Below are 17809 nucleotides of genomic sequence, written 5' to 3' on the forward strand. Positions count from 1 at the left end.
TGTTGGAGAAAGTTAAATGGAGCTTAAATAATTATAGCTAAAGGAAGAATTTTATCCTGATCTTATTCTCACTGATAAGTTGACAGGTCCAGCTACTGGTAAGCAATAAAGAATTTTAAAAGCAAACTTGCCCAAAAGGATGAGGAAATCAAGAAGCAGAAGCAGACTTGCTCTTGCTTCAGGCATTTAAGATACTAGTCTGAGTCAAGGATTAACAGGAAACCCACCAGAAAGAAGCAAGAGGACTTTTTATGTTCTTCCAGCAATGTTTAGGACTAGTTAAGGTCCTTATGGAGCTGTGTCTGACCTGCCTCAAGGGTAGAAAATACAGAAATTTCTTATTTTTAAAGTTTTTTTGTTGTTGTTGCTGTTTTGGCATGCAAGTCAACATATATGGCAAGGCTAATACAGCTAAAGTCATACTTGTATTCTAGAGAAATTCTTGGAAAACAACCAAGATAAATGAGTAACAAAATATCATTGTCTTTGATGCAGTCAATTTATTTCACAATCATATATGGAGACCTACGTATATGTGATCCAGTGTGTTTGGTGATACTTTGAAATTACAGGGATCAAACAAACAACAACAAACAAAAAACACAGGATTAACGCTATCAGAGATGATAAAGATGTGCTACATATTGCTCTGAAAGTAAATTTGAATAAATATTTATGTGTTAATTTGCACCCATGTCTTACAAAATTGTAGGTCAAGTTTAACAGTCTGATGATGACAATAAGAAAAATATCCTTTGTATGTGAAAACTCTTGAGTATTACAAAAAAACTGATGACCTAAGATTATTTAAAGGGATCTTATAACATTCTCTACCTGTTAAAATATATTTTAACTTGGTATACCATAAAATAAAGCTATCCGTTTGTAAATTTCCACTGTTTTCCTAAGTGCCCAGTTACAAACAACATTAAGAAAACTGAAATATGAGTTACCTACTCTTCTGATAATGTAAACAAAATTTTACTTACATCAGTGGTATAAGTTGCCAAGTTTTGAAATTCTGATAGAGAAAAAGATTATATATATATATATATATATATATATATTTATATTTATATTTATATACATCATACACATACACATCACCCTTTTACTGAGTAACAATATGGTTTTGCAAGAATTAAAAGTGATTTCTTCCCGTCAATGTCATCTACTCTTGATATTCATTTTCATTATATTCTCCTATATATTAACTGTCTCCACAGTATTGCCTTAACCAAAGAACAAACCTTGGGGGAGGAAAAAGGCATTAAAAATATCTACACATCTTATTTCAGCCTCTCCATTATTACCAAGAATGTTCTAAATCACCTTTTGTCTGATGACATTAAATCAGAGAGAACAGGCAAAGGAGGCCATGTCAGCATGCTGATAATGCATCCACCGTACTGTCTGCTTAGTTTATACTCTTTCATTTAAAGGGCACTAAAGAGAGTAATTTTGATCTAGGGAAAGTTTGAAAAGTAATTCCACTTTTTTTTTTTTTGTCTGCAACAACAATTAGTTACAATTGCAATAACATAAATGCCTGACATTCTTCACTGATTTCATTTCAGGGCTTTATTCCTTTCTAGCTTCATTTTAAACCATTGAAAATACAGTACAAAACTAGAATGATTAAAAAAAAAAACTCTCAACCTAAATATTTGGAGTTTAGATTCCCTACAGGGTTTTAAAATACTGTATATAATTTTATCTTCCAAGCTTAGCTCATTAATGCTTTGTGAAAAGAGCTATATGCTTTAAGATTTCAAAAGTCATGCATATTTGTTGTATAGATTCAGTTGATACACAAAATATGTATATGAGAACTTAAAGAGCACATCAAAGCCAAGTATCAAAAAATCTAGTAAATGCTAATTGTCTTAAATACAACTTTGCACTATGTGAGTGTGCATGCATGTGTGTTTGTGAATCATGGTTCAGTCAGAAGAAAATACACAGTAACCTAAACCTTCCTATAAAAATTAACTAGCTATTTATACCTATGTTGGAGATTACTTAATAAGGGTGAATTAAATGGAGCTCTAAAGAAGAGCCTGTAATTGTGGGGTAGTAAAGTGGAAAGTGTCCCTCATACTGTTTCCCTTCTAAACATATGAGTTAGACTCCATTGGAGAAGGCAGTCTAATAAAAGGTAAAGAAGTATGGTGGGTAAATCTGGGATTGAATTGGTACCTTGATGGTACACCAAGACTACAGGATGGGAAACCATGGGTTATGTTTACTGGAAGATAAACGCCACTGAGTGTCCTATGGATTGCCAGCTATTGAGTCTCAGATGCAAACTAGGGAAAAAAAAAAAAAACACTGGAGTCACAAGAGAAACCCATTTAATCTACAGCTAGCAATGGAAAGATATTTATAACATCTATTTCCATTATATGATGTATGTATCTCAAGAAAATAAATGTACTGAATGAGTTTGCATTCTTTAAAGAATTCTTAAAATTTGCAACAACATGGATAGAACTGAAAAGGATTATGCTAAGTGAAATAAGTCAAAAGGAAGAAGACAAATACTAGATGATGTCTCCAATATATGGGATATAAAATATCCAAAACAAAGGGTTATATCAAGTCTAACTAATAACAAACCCTAGAAACCTGAATGTAGAATTGAGGCTACCAGATGACAAAGAGCAGAGTGGGGAAGGGGTATAATGGACTATGGTGGATCCCTAAGAGTACCTTGATGGTAGGAGTGATGTGCAAACAATTACCTAAGGGTATGACACTACTCCTCGAAACCACATGCAATATTGTGCACCAATGCTACACCAAAAAAATTAACAAATTTAATTAAAACATTTTAAATATACTCAATGCATGATAATTTTCAAGATATTTAGGTAAAGCTGTAGTTCTTTCATATGATGTACAGAAGCAGAATATTTAATTAATTTATGCATTGCAAAAAAGTTAAACCATAACCACGATAAAATTATTTCAAAATTTTCAATGATGTGATTGTAAATGTCAGTTTAAAAACAAATAAAAACAGATAAGAGTCTGATCTGTTTTAATTAGTAGGCTATATGGCTATTTATATCTAATATCATGAAATAATCAATGTAAAATTATAACCACATGGAAGACAAGCTTATAAATCTACTTATGATCTATTTTATGATGAAATAAAAAGAAATATACTATAGAGCAGTTCCTAGAATATGAAAGTATGAAAAATGATAATGCCTACTGAAATTATCTTTTAATGAAATATGAAAGGCAAATACAGTGAGAATCTTGTTAATAAGATCTGCTCTTAGGGGCCTCGCTGGTGACATAGGGGTTAAAGACAGTGCTATCAAGCTATCACCAGCTAGTGCAGCATGAGTTCAATTGCCGGCCATCTCCTGTCTCACCTGCTGCTCCCCTAGCAGTGTATTTCAGTGGTCCTGACTGTTCTGCTCCCCACTCTGTCTCTGGTGAATCCTCTCACCCCCTTCCCACCCCTGAACCTCTGGCCTACACCCCAGTTCTACTGTGAAAAAAAAGGTGAATTATAATTAATTCTGTAGATTTTTTTTTCATCAGTCACTTCCAAAAATTCCTAAACATGCTTGTTTTCTGTTTGGAATATATTGTCTACTTTGCATGACCAGCTTTTAATAATTTTCTGGGTCTTAGATTAAATATCAATTCCTCCATGATATTCATCACTGCAAATGTCACTTCTCATTAGCTACAAAAGCCTCTTTATAATATATATCACATTGTAATTATATAGCTTTTGTATGTGTGTTTGTGCATTCAATTCCATTTCCTTCAATAGAATTTTGCATCCATGGGAACAGAAACTTCACTGCTTTTACACTTTTTTCTCATCAGTGATGTCTCTTCACCTAGAACTAAATATACTTGATGAAAAAATGCATCATTTCCAATATTTCTGAAACACAACTGTAAATCAGACATACTGAATAGCTAGTAAGTGGAAGGAAGAAACTGAGGTATTAAATCTGGTTGTCTCTTCAGGGTCTAGATTTTAATTGAGCTTTGCCACTTATTTCTCATGCATGATTCCATTTAATGACACAACCAACCCTGTAAGGGAAACACCACTATCATTTTAGAATTTAGCGTACTCGAGAAAACATATTCTATAGTTGTATACACAAATTCAAGTGACACAAAAGGTATTCAAAGGCTCCCTTTGAATATAAAAGAGATATTTGTACCACAAAAACATGTCATCTGTTGAATTTATCAATTATCAAACAATAAACTGATTTAAATTGCTAGGTCTTTCTATGTTCCTACCAAGTAAATTTCCTCTTTGGCATGCATACATACACACACAACACACACACACATACACACACACACACTCTCTAACATAGAATGGCCATTATTTTTTGAATATTTACTTATAGGAAATAAATGCCCTCAAAATACCATTTTCCTCATATAAAAAGTCTTTTTTTAAAGATTTATGTATTTATTTATTCAAGCACGGAGTACAGCCAGAAGCGTGGGAGGGTGAGAGAATTCACCAGAGCCAGAGCAGGGAACAGAACAGGCAGAATGACGAAATACACTGCTGAGGAGAGCAGCGGGCTTGGCAGGAGAGGTCTGTGCTCCATGTGGGACCCTCGCCTGGCAGCTAGAGATCAAACCAGCACTGCAGAGGCTGCGGGCAGCTTCACAGCCCAGCGCTCAACCACTGTGCCACCAGAGGAGGCCCAAAAGTCATTTTAATTACTTTATAATAGTTGAAGTCATTTCAACTAAAATTTTTCAGTTCAAGAATGGCACAACTTTGGTCCTTCTAAATCTCATAATTTATTATCTATCTGGCTACTCGAAATTAGCAAATCCATTCAGACAAATTGTGACAGATGTTCCATAATAGTTGCAACATTTTACCTTCTGTCTCGATTTGTGTTAATACGCTAAAAAATATCACAGAAAATAAATGTTTTTTCTGAGCTTTGTTCTTCCTTGTATGTTGAGGGAATAATGGAAGACAATTCCAGAATAATCAGTTAAAGTGATCTTATGACATTCACAAATAGCAAAGTAAAAAGTTTAAATATTATTGAAATTTAATTAATGTTTCCTAAGCATCATGCACAGAATACTATTCTATACACACTCAATGATAAATTTTGGCTTGTGTCCTCTATAGCATACCATCAAGTATAGTGGTAAACAGATGAATAAATCACTGATTAATTCATACTTATATATGAAGTTTAAATATATAAGCATGAATACCATATATGTATATTTTTATTAGAGTAGCAGTAGTATAAGAAAGAGATAAAGGATAGATGGAAAAAAAGGGTTTTAAAAAGCAACTGACTCTACATGGCCCAAAGGATAACTGGAGTTTACCACATATAAGAGTGGGAAGAGAATTCCAAAGATAACATGGTAACAGCATGAGGTGATCTGGAGTTAAATTGTCATTGTTTGGCTTACACATATGTTTTTTCTAATAAGTTTTAACAAATTGGGCCTCCCTGGTGGCACAAGGGGTTAAGACACAACCTATGAAGCTATCCGCAGCCTCTGCAGCACGAGTTCAATTCCTGGCCAGGGAGCTACCCATATGGCGCAGCAGACCTCTCCAGTCTTGCCGCTGCTCCCCTCAGCAGTGTATTTCAGTACATCTGCCTGTTCTATTCCCCACTATGTCTCTGGTGAATCCTATCACCCCCACACCTATGCCCTGTACCCCAGTTCTTGTATGCATAAATAAATAAATCTTTAAAAAATGTTTTTCTTTTGACTTTATTTTAAGGAACTTACTGAATGCATAACTGAAGTATGTTTCTATGTTTTTGTTATCTTACCAAGAAAGGAGAAACAACAATAACATATTTTTTAATGTATACGATTAAAAACATGTCACACTTACTAACAGTTCTCACAAAAGTCACAACCTTTTATCAACCCCGATTTACAGACAAGGAGACTAAAGCTCAGAGAAGATAACTCACCTGGTGGTACAATATCATAAAGATAGTCTTGGAGAATACATAGTACCATCCCAGCTCTTAGAAAAGAAGCTTAATAAGATGTGCCATTTTGAATATTTTGGTTATGAGATACTGATAGAAAAAACCCATATGGAACTGTTAATTTACATGGTATTTTGTGGCTAAAATGAAAAGGATACCTGAGGCTTACAATATGGATTCTAGAACTAGTTAAATAAGGACATTAGTTGATATAGTCAAAAGAATGCACACATTCTAAAAAAAGTTCAAAGTGATAGAATATTAAAAAAATACATTCTTTTAAGAAGATACCAGTCAGAAAGAGATGTAAAAGGAATTATAGAGCTAAAAAAAGATATATAATAAACTGGTATGAAAAGAAAATATTAAAAAGATTAGAAATTGCAAAGGGTTAATTAAAATTGTCATTAAAATTTTATACATAGAATATATACAGTAGAATCTTAAAACTATTAATAAAATTTTATCATGTTTTCTGACTGTACATTAATAGATGTTGCAAGTGAAACAGTGACCTTCATCACTATAAGTAATAATGATAGGTGGGTTTGCAACAATGTTTAATAGCTCTTATTTCAATCTTTCACTTGTCCTTTTATTTAATATTATTAAACTTTATGAACTCTTACAAAAATGAAGTAATTAATCTTTATAACATTCCCTGCAGATAGTTAGATAGCTTCATTATGATAAAAGAAAAGGGAACATACATTGGTTAAATGAATTTTGCAATATCAGCACTTAAGTATTTCTGATAATCTATTAAACCCACAAGGATAATAATGTTTTTCTTTCCAAAGTTTCCTTTAAATATGAGTGTTCCACATACCTTTACTTGTATTTCTTCTTTTTTCAAATATTCTGAATGTTCTAAGAAAACATTATATGAATAAAAGATATTCATTACTTATCCATTTTAAAGTAAATTGGATTTATAACAATTTCCATTAAAATATATTTTTTATAAAATATGTAGTCTCAAAAGATTTGTAAAAATACATTTTAAATGGGTTTTAATATAATCTTTGTGTGACTTTTAATTACATTTTATATACTATGACATCTATGCATTTTATTTTATTTTTTTAAAGATTTACTTATTTATTTATACAAGCGCTGGGCACAGTCAGAAGCACAGGAGGGTGAGAGAATTCACCAGAGACAGAGCGGGGAACAGAACAGGCAGACTGACGAAATACACTGCTGAGGGGAGCAACAGGCTTGGCAGGAGAGGTCTGCGCCATGTGGGACCCTCGCCTGCGGCTGGGTATCTAACTGGCGCTGCAGAGGCTGAGGGCAGCTTCACAGCCCAGCGCTCAACCGCTGCACCACCAGGGGAGGCCCCTATGTATTTTATTATGATTAGAATTTCGTGTCAAAAATTCAAGAAAAATAACATACACTGTTAAGATTTTTAATCTTCAATTTTCTTCTTGACTACTGTTTCTAATTTAAGGAAATCATTCAATTCCTTCTGATTGTGTTTGTCCATTGTTCAAAATGTTTTAAAAAGTGCTAATTTTACTTCTTTCATCAAATTAAATTCTTTGAAATTTTGTCTATTCACAAATCATGTGTTTGAACAAATTATTGTTTTAAAATTAAAACAATAAAGATACATTGCAATTCTCAAATAACACCATTAGTCACCTCTACAGATAAATGAAGATTGAAAAGCACAAGCCAGTCACCCTAGGAGATATTGAAAGAAGTTCTAAAATAGTTTTATCTTGTCCAAAAATAGTGTTTAGACTATTGGCGAATCACTTTGTAAAATACAGACACAAAAAGGAACATGATTAGACCTATATTGTCAAAGAGTAAACACACTAAAGGGATGTTTCTGTTTAATTCTTGCACATGAAGCTATATCATTTCTTCTTACTTTTTTTTTTAAAAAATGTAGGTTCTACACTGCTTTCCATTTTTTAGGTGATATTGCTGATCCAAGTAAACCTCGATTCTTGTTTCTACAGTGTCAAAAAACAAATACCTATGATGCAGATTATCTCATTTTTCATTTAATTTGTTCAAACCCTAATCACATCATAAAAAGTGTTAATAACATGTTGATGATAAGAATGCTAATATTTACTTTCAGACTCATTGGAAATAACATGTTTTACCAAACAGTTTTTCAAAAATACTGCAACTTGTAAGACAGGAACCCACAACGTCTTACTTTGTACTTTATCAGTCTTGGAAAATAGTCTTCCAGACATTTTCCTCCTCAAGAAGATTCTCATTGCTTGCAATAATTAATAAAATGCAAAAGTGTTGCAAGTCATATCCTTTTTCCTCTCCTCCTAATTTAGTCTAGGAAACATGCGATGAGTTAAGGCTCATGGGAGAGATCTGCTGTTTTTATACTATAGTTTTTCTTTTCCTATTAAGCCATCTTCCTGTAATCACTTTCCTCTCTTTTATAGTATTATGTAAAATCTCATATTCTCCCTTTCCCTCATTATTTAATTTCATTCTATTAATGACTCACTATGTATAATTATATGACTTTTGTTAAAATGATCAGTGATAATTCAAAGTTTGAGAAGAATGCAAGGGATGCATGGACCCCCCATCCTTTACTGAGGCACTGACACTGTTTGGATCACTGCTACAGCACTTGTAAAAGGAGTGGCTTAAAAATATTGAATAATTTAGTCACCCTCAGCCCATGATCTCAAGAGTCTACATATTTGTGGCTTACAGCTTAAAAACGTTGTCTCAAAAATATGTAAAGGTGTTCTATTTCTTCAGATCTAATAAAATGTCTTCAAAAAGATTACTTGGAGAACTTGTCATACGCCCCCCCCCCCACGCAAGAGACAAAAGTACAATTGACTGAAAACACTGGCAGACAGTGGTCATTTGCCAGACAGAAGTGATCTAAGAGAAACAGATGCATGGGGAACATACTGTTCTTCCTCCAATGAAAAGGCAGTCAAAGTCAGTGCCTAGAACATTCTGCCTAAGAAAGTATACTTGGGGACTTCTGGGGGATTCAACAGAAAAAGGCTACTGGGAGATAGACTTCACATAAATGAATTATAAACTAAAACAACATTGTGGTGTTCTATCTTGCAAGTTGCAGCACTCAAAAACAGCTGACACTATAAGCCACCAAGTCATACAAGAAGCATTCCTCTTGAATATTGTCTAGGGAAGAATCTAAGAAACAAAAAAATGTTCTGCAAAAAACTGAACTTTAAATATCTTCCAAGTACTGGCATCTTAATATAGCAGCAGTGGTCAGATGGATGGCCATATGGCCTTTCCCTTATCCTTCTCTCCTCATTGCCCCAACTCTAGTTTGGTCAGAAACCATGGTATGTTAGCAGAGAAGAAATACAAAAGTATGATGAAGAGGGCCTCCCCAGTGGCGCAGCAGTTGAGTGCTGGGTTGCGAAGCTGCCCGCAGCCTCTGCAGCGCCGGTTCGATCCCTGGCTGCTCCCCGGCCACCAGAAGAGGGTGCCACATGGTGCGCAGACCTCTCCTGCCGCCCGCTGCTCCCCTCAGCAGTGTACTTCGGTCCTTCTGCCTGCTCTGCTCCCCGCTCTGGCTCTGGTGAGTTCTCTCACCCTCCCGCGCTTCTGATTGTATCCAGTGCTTGTATAAATAAAATAAAAATAAATAAATAAATAATTCTTTAAAAAAAATGTATGATGAAGAAATACAGCAGGAATCTCTCATGAGCTTTACCTCATTGCAGGTTTCCTAGAGTCAATTAGGAGGAGAGGAAAAAGGGTATGACTTGCAACACATTTGCATTTTATTAATTATTGTTAGCATTGAGAATCTTCTTGGGGTGGAAAATGTCTGGGAGGCTGTTTTCCAAGAGCGAAAAGAAATCTATGGCACCTGCCTGAAATTTTATACAGGAGGAAAGAAAAGTAGTTCACAGAACATTTTGAAGAGAGTGAACTTAAATAATAGAAGGGTTTTTGTTTGTTTGTTTGAAACTTATTGAGTATAGTTAGGGCCCATAAAATTGTTACTTTTTTTTTCAATATCTTCCCATTGGCTGATATCCAACACCTACAAAGACTTTCTCAGCAACAGCAAGTTATGCAAAAAACAAAATAAATGGGACTTCATCAAGCTAAAAAAAAAAATCTTCACACTGAAAAAAAAAAACATAATTAAAATAAAAACACTCTACTGGATGGAGAAAATATTTGCACATCATACATTTGACAAGTGACTTATATCCGAAATCTACAATGAACTCCTACAACTCAACAAAAAAGAAAATAATTCAATCAAAAATGGGCTGAAAAACTAAATAAACACTTCTCCAAATAAGGTATACAAATTGCCAACAGACTCATGAAAAATACTCATTATCACTTATCCTCAGAGGAACACAAATCAAAACCACAATGAGGTACCATCTCACACTAGAGAAAATGTTCCACATCAAAAAGAGCCAGAGCAACAAGTGTTGAAGAGGGCTTGGTAGGAATGTATACTGTAGATGGCAATGTAAACTGGTCAAGCAGCTCTGGAAAACAGTTTACATGTTTCTCAAAATATTAAAAATAGATCTACCATATGACCCAGCAATTCAACTCCCAGGTATCTACCACAAGAATACAAAAACACTAATTTCAAGGGATGTATGCACTCCTTTGTTCATTACAGAACTATTTATAATAGCCAAATTATGGAAACAACCTAAGTGCCCAAAAACAAATGAGTAGATTAGGAAGAGATGATATAGATATATAGCTATACACACATATATGTGATATATATACACATACATATGATATATAAGTGATATATACACACACATACATACATATACACACATACATACACACACTGTGGAATACTACTCAGTTATAAAAACAAACTCATATTTGTGATAACTTGGATGGAACTAGAGGTAATTATGCTAAGTTAAATTAAACCAGAAGGAGGGAGGGGCGGAGCAACATGGCGGCGAGGAGACGCTGCGAGTAAGATCTCCCATTAAAAAAAGTTAATAGGGAGGAAAAGCGGCAGGTCCCAGTGAGAACTGGGACACGGAAGATAAACGGGTGACGCCAGCAAACTACCCGAAGAAGAAAGTGGCCATAAAAAAGGACCAGAAGGGAGGAAAGCGCAGAACCCTGCTCCCCTCCCCCGCCCACAGAGGCGGCACTCTCCGACCGGCAGAGAGGAGGAAAACAACAAACCAAAACGGCCAACAAGAACAAACGACGCAGCAAGCGGGACTGTGAGTGGAAAGGAACTATTGCAGCCACCACACCCTGTGAACGGGAGCTGTGGAGAACCCTGCAGGATTCGCCGCGGCAGTGAGCAAATGGCTCCGGGTGCCATTAGAGAAGAACAAAGACCCCGGGAGACGCGCACACAGCCCGGGCTGCCGGTAAGCTGGCGCAGAAAAGTGGCGCGCTTGGCGCGCAGATCGCTGCTGCCCAGGTCCCCGCGCCTGCGACCTAGGCTTGCGGGGAGATGCTCGGAGGCCCTCACTGAGTGAACAGGAACCAGGCGCCCAGGCACAGGAGCGGGGTGCAAAAGGCGCCATTCCCGCGCCACTGAACTGGGCTACAGCCCGCTTCTTGGAACTGAGGGCTTTGAACTGAGACCCGGGGCACGAAATTCGGGGCTTGGGTTCGCCACGACGGTGGGGCACAAGGCAGACACAGCACCCCAAAGCCGTTGAGGTTTACCCTACCATTCCCGCTCTGTTCCCTGTCCCACGGGGTGGGGGGAGGCGAAAAACAGCCCCCCCAAGGACAATAGGAGAGATCTCTGGCGCAACCTAGCGACCAGGAAAAAAAAGTCACTGTCACTAACACCCCATAGAACAGGAAATTTCTTAAGACTGCTTGAAAAGGGCAGAAGGCTTCTGGAGGACCCAGTGGCCAGCTGGGAAGTTAGCCCACACCAGGCCCCTTCCGACCAGCAGTCTGAGCACACAGAGGGAGCAGGCACCCACGTCCGGGGCAACCGGGCGCGCAGAAGAGTGTGCCTGAAACCGGAGGCGCAGGGACTGCATCCCGCTTCGCCATTTTAGAACAGGGACATTTCTTCAGTAAAGACTGCCTAAAACCAGCAGAAAGCTCCCCCAGAAGACAGAGATGGCTCCTGGAGGAGCCAGAGGGGAGCGGAGAAGTTCACCCAAGATGCCAGCCAGTCCGAGCAACACAGTGTCCCAATGCATACGACAAATTAGAAAACAGACAGTAGGGAGTAGAAGAACCACACGCAACCTAACAACTCCTCAGGAAAGAAGCACACCACAAAAAGAAAACCACTCCCCAGATTGCAACGACAGCAACTTGGAAGAACTTATGAGCCTTCCAGAAAGAGAATTTAAAATTGCCATGATTAAAAAAGTGATAGAAGTCATAAAGGAAAACAATGATCAGAAGAAGGAAATTGAGTCCCTAAAGAGGGAAAACAATGGTCAGAAGAATGAAATTGAGTCCCTAAAGAGGGAACTAAAAGAAATGCAGGAAATCAAAGAATTAATGGAGGAACTAAGAACTCTGGAAAAGCAATGAAAGCAGAATAGTGAAATGGAAGAACAAATAAGTACTCTTGAAGACCCAGAAATAAAAAGAACCAAAACAGAAAAGGAAAGAGAAGTACGAAGGAAAAAGAATGAAGAAAGACTTCGGGAACTATCTGACTCCATGAGGAAAGGAAATATAAGAGTTATAGGAATTCCAGAAGGAGAGGAGAGAGATGTAGGAACAGAGAAAATATTGCAGGAGATAATTGAAGAGAACTTCCCAAATGCGAAGAAGGAGCTGAAAATTGATATACAAGAAGCAAGAAGAACACCAAACTTCCATGACGAAAGGAAAAATACAGCAAGACACATAATAGTAAAACTCCCAAGAATCCAGGACAAGGAAAAATAATGAAGCTGACAAGAGGGAGAAACAGATAACATTCAAAGGAAAACCAATCAGGCTGACATCAGACTTCTCTGAAGAAACACTACGGGCAAGGAGAGAGTGGAGGGACATAGTCAACAGACTCCAAGAAAACAGATGCCAACCAAGAATACTCTATCCCGCAAAGCTCTCCTTCCTCTATGAAGGAAGAATAAGGATCTTCCCAGACAAACAGAAACTCTGGAAATTCATTACGACTAAACCCCCCCTCCAAAAAATACTACAAGGAATCCTAAAGCCAGAACCTCAGAGGGACGAATAACAATGAAAGAAGACCAAAAAAAAAAAAAGTTATTAAAAGAATAAATAAATAAAATCAAAGAAAGACAAACAATGGCAAATACAGATGCTAACATATCAATATTAACTCTAAATGTAAATGGACTAAACTCTTCAATAAAAAGACACAGAGTTGCAGCCTGGATTAAGAAACAAAACCCAACCTTTTGCTGTCTCCAGGAAACACATTTAGCTACAAAAGATAAAAATAGGCTCAAAGTTAAAGGATGGAAAACAATCCTACAAGCAAATGGACCAAAAAAGAAAGCAGGAACAGCTATACTTGTATCAGATAAAACAGATTTCAAACTCAAAAAAATAAAAAGAGACCCCAATGGTCACTACATTATGATCAAGGGGACAATACTTCAAGAAGAAATAACACTCATTAACATATACTCACCAAACGAAGGAGCACCAAAATATATCAGACAACTGTTGTCCTCTCTGAAAACAGACATCAGAGAAAACACATACGTAGTGGGAGACTTCAACACACCACTATCAACAATGGATAGATCAACAAGACAAAAAATAAGTAAAGAAACTAAAGCTCTAAATAAGGACCTAGAGCATTTGGGCTTAACAGACATCTATAGAACACTGAACCCAAAAAAAACGGAGTACACATTTTTCTCAAGCGCACACGGATCATTCTCCAGGATCGATCACATACTGGGGCACAAGACAAACATCAACAGATACACCAAGATTGAAATCATACCAACCATCTTTTCTGACCACGAAGGCATCAAACTAGAAATAAACCATAAAAAGAAGGCAAGGAACTATTCTACCTCATGGAGATTAAAAACCACACTACTGGAAGACCACTGGACTAACGAGGAGATCAAAGAAGAAATTAAAAAATTCTTTGAATTGAATGACAAGGAGGACACCAATATCCTAATGTATGGGATGCAGCAAAAGCAGTAATAAGAGGAAAAAATATAGCAATAGAAGCTCACATCAAAAAACAAGAAAGAACTCAAAGAAACAACCTAATCTCGAAGCTCAAAGATCTAGAAAAAGAACAACAAAAAAACCCCAAAACCAGTAGAAGAAAAGAAATAATAAAAACCAAAGCAGAAATAAATGAAATTGATACTAAAAAAACAATCCAAAAGATCAATGAAACCAAGAGCTGATTCTTTGAAAAAATAAATAAAATAGACAAACCCCTAGCCAGGCTCACAAAGGAAAAAAGGGAGAAAGCACAAATAAACAGGATCATCAATGAAAGAGGAGAAATCACAACGGACACAGCAGAAATCAAAAGAATAATCAGTAACTACTATGAACAGTTATATGGAAACAAGTTCAACAATCTAGAGGAGATGGACAAATTCCTACAACCCTACAATCACCCAAAGCTAGATAAAGAAGAAATAGAACACCTAAACAGACCAATTACAAGCAGCGAAATTGAAATGGAAATCAAAAACCTCCCCAAAAACAAAAGCCCAGGACCTGATGGATTTACAAATGAATTCTACCAAACATTCAGAGACGAATTAGTGCCTATCCTTCACAAACTCTTCCAAAAAATTGAGAAGGAAGGGACAATACCAAACACGTTCTATGAAGCCAATATTACACTAATACCAAAACCGAATAAGGACAACACAAAAAAGGAAAACTACAGGCCAATCTCCCTAATGAACACTGATGCAAAAATCCTCAATAAAATTTTAGCTATCAGAATCCAACAATGTATCCATAAGATAATTCACCACGACCAATTTGGAGTCATTCCAGGGACACAAGGATGGTTTAACATCCGAAAATCAATCAACGTTATCCAACACATCAACAAAAAGAAATATAAAAACCATATGATAATATCAATAGATACTGAGAAAGCTTTCGACAAAGTGCAACACCCATTCATGATAAAAGCCCTTGAAATTCTTGGGATACAAGGAACATACCTCAACATCATAAAGGCCATCTATGACAAGCCAACAGCCAGTATCATTCTCAATGGTGAAAAGCTGAAAGCAATTCCATTAAGATCTGGAACAAGACAAGGATGTCCACTCTCACCACTGCTTTTCAATATAATACTGGAAGTCCTAGACAGAGCAATAAGACAAGAGAAAGACATCCAAGGAATCCAAATAGGAAAAGAAGAAGTCAAACTATCACTATTTGCAGATGATATGATAATATACATAGAGAACCCCAAAAACTCCACAGAAAAACTAATTCAACTCATCAATCAGTTCAGTAAAGTGGCAGGATACAAAATCAACACGCAAAAGTCAGTAGCCTTCCTATACACAAACAATAAATCTGAAGAAGAAGAAATCAAAAAAAACATCCCTTTTATTATCGAAACAAAAAAAATCAAATATTTGGGAATAAATCTAACAAAAGAGGTAAAGGACCTATACAAAGAAAACTATAAAACACTGTTAAAAGAAATAGAAGAAGACACAAAGAAATGGAAAGACATCCCCTGCTCGTGGATTGGAATAATAAACATTATTAAAATGGCCATCCTACCAAAAGCAATATACAGATTCAATGCTATTCCAATCAAAATTTCAATGTCATTCTTCAAAGAAATAGAACAATTATTGATGAAATTCATATGGAATCACAAAAAACCCCGAATAGCCAAAGCTCTCCTGAAAAAGAAAGAAGGGAATGGAGGCATCACACTCCCAGACTTCAAACTATACTACAAAGCCATAATCATCAAAACTGCATGGTATTGGAACAAGAACAGACATACAGACCAATGGAATCGAATAGAAAATCCAGAAATAAACCCACAGATTTATGGTCAACTAATCTTTGACAAAGGAGCAAAGACTATGCATTGGAGCAAAGAAAGTTTGTTCAATAAATGGTGCTGGGAAAACTGGGTCGCTGCATGCAAAAGAATGAAGCTTGACCACTACCTCACACCATACACAAAAATCAACTCAAAATGGATTAAAGAACTAGACATAAGACCTGAAACCATAAAATACATAGAAGGAAATATAGGCGAAACACTACGGGATTTGCACATCAAAGACATCTTTACAGACACATCACCCAAAGCAGTGATAGTGAAGCAAAGATAACAGCTGGGACTACATCAAATTAAAGAGCTTCTGCACAGCAAAAGAGACAATAACAAAAACAAAGAGAAACCCCACCAACTGGGAGAACATTTTTGCACCCAACACTAATGATAAAGGACTGATCACAAAAATGTGCAAAGAGCTGATGAGACTCAGCAACAACAAAGAAAATAATCCAGTCAAAAAATGGGCAGAAGAGCTAAAAAGAAACTTCTCTGAAGAGGAAATGCAAATGGCCAACAGACATATGAAAAAATGTTCAGCATCACTTGTAATCAGGAAATGCAAATCAAAACTACCATGAGATACCATCTCACACCAGTGAGAATGGCACATATTAAAAAAACTAGCAACAACAAATGTTCGCGAGGGTGTGGAGAAAAAGGAACTCTTCTGCACTGTTGGTGGGAGTGCAAACTGGTCCAACCACTATGGAGAGCTGTGTGGAGATTTCTGGACCTACTAAACATAGAGCTTCCATATGATCCAGCAATTCCACTCCTAGGTATTTACCCAAAGGACACAGAAACATCAATTCCAAAGAACACCTGCACCCCTATGTTTATAGCAGCACTATTTACAATAGCTAAGCCTTGGAAACAGCCCAAATGCCCAAAAATAGATGACTGGATCAAGAAGATGTGGTACATATATACCATGGAATATTACTCAGCATTCAAAAAAGATAAACACATGCAATTTGCAGCAACATGGATGGCATTGGAAGGGATCATGCTCAGCGAAATAAGCCAAAAGAAAAAGAAAAATACCGGATGGTCTCACTCATAGCAGGAATCTAGAAAACTTAAATAAGGGACCAGGAAAATGAATATAAGAAAGTGAAAATCAAAATCAACAAAAAACTATGAACCAGAGACACTTTTGGGGGATGGGGGGCGGAGGGAGGGATTGGGTCAGAATGGGGCGTTTGCATTGTATGGGGAATATAAAAATAAAATTTATTATTTAAAAAAATAAATAAATTAAACCAGAAGGAGAAAGTGACAGATGATGTCATTTATATATGCATACAGAGAAACAAAAGATCAGATGAAACCAAAAAAATAACTGTAGAAATCTGATGGTAGAATTGAGGTTACCAAAACGGGAGGAAGAAATATAAAAGCAGAGAAAGAAGGGAACACGATGGACTATGGAGGAGCACTACAGATGCCTTGGTGATGGGTGTGATATGGTAATATACCCAAAGGGTGTGACTCAATACCTCTAAATCATATAAAGCATTGTTAACCAATGTTGCCTCAAAAAAAAAAAATTCTTTCCGTTTCATGCTTTAAGTGAACTACTGAATGATTAATGTAGCTTGTAAGAGAACTTATAAACATACACAAAAAAACTAAGTTATTGTCTTTGGATTATGTTCCCAAATTTCTGAGAGTCACAAATCTATGTCATCACAGTCAAATAATTTAAGAACCTACAAGTCAGAGAATAAGTAAAATCAATGACCAAATATATCCTGGTATTGATGCCATTGATCAGCACTAATCTATGGAGCACATTAAGCACTGATGAATAGATATA

The 17809-nt window shown here is 36.4% G+C and overlaps 1 long non-coding RNA gene across 1 annotated transcript in view; it reads right to left on the minus strand.

Annotated features, from left to right (window-relative positions):
* LOC129146495 (uncharacterized) overlaps positions 1 to 6850 on the minus strand; it is a 205727-nt gene extending 198877 nt beyond the window's left edge. The window contains exon 1 of the long non-coding RNA XR_008553304.1: positions 6823 to 6850. This is a non-coding gene — a long non-coding RNA (uncharacterized LOC129146495). The remainder of the gene's footprint in view (positions 1 to 6822) is intronic.
* Positions 6851 to 17809: the final 10959 nt, after the last annotated feature.

The sequence above is a fragment of the Talpa occidentalis genome, unplaced genomic scaffold (assembly GCF_014898055.3).
Source record: "Talpa occidentalis isolate TD23 unplaced genomic scaffold, MPIMG_talOcc4v2.1 talOcc4.2, whole genome shotgun sequence".
NCBI lineage: Eukaryota > Metazoa > Chordata > Mammalia > Eulipotyphla > Talpidae > Talpa > Talpa occidentalis.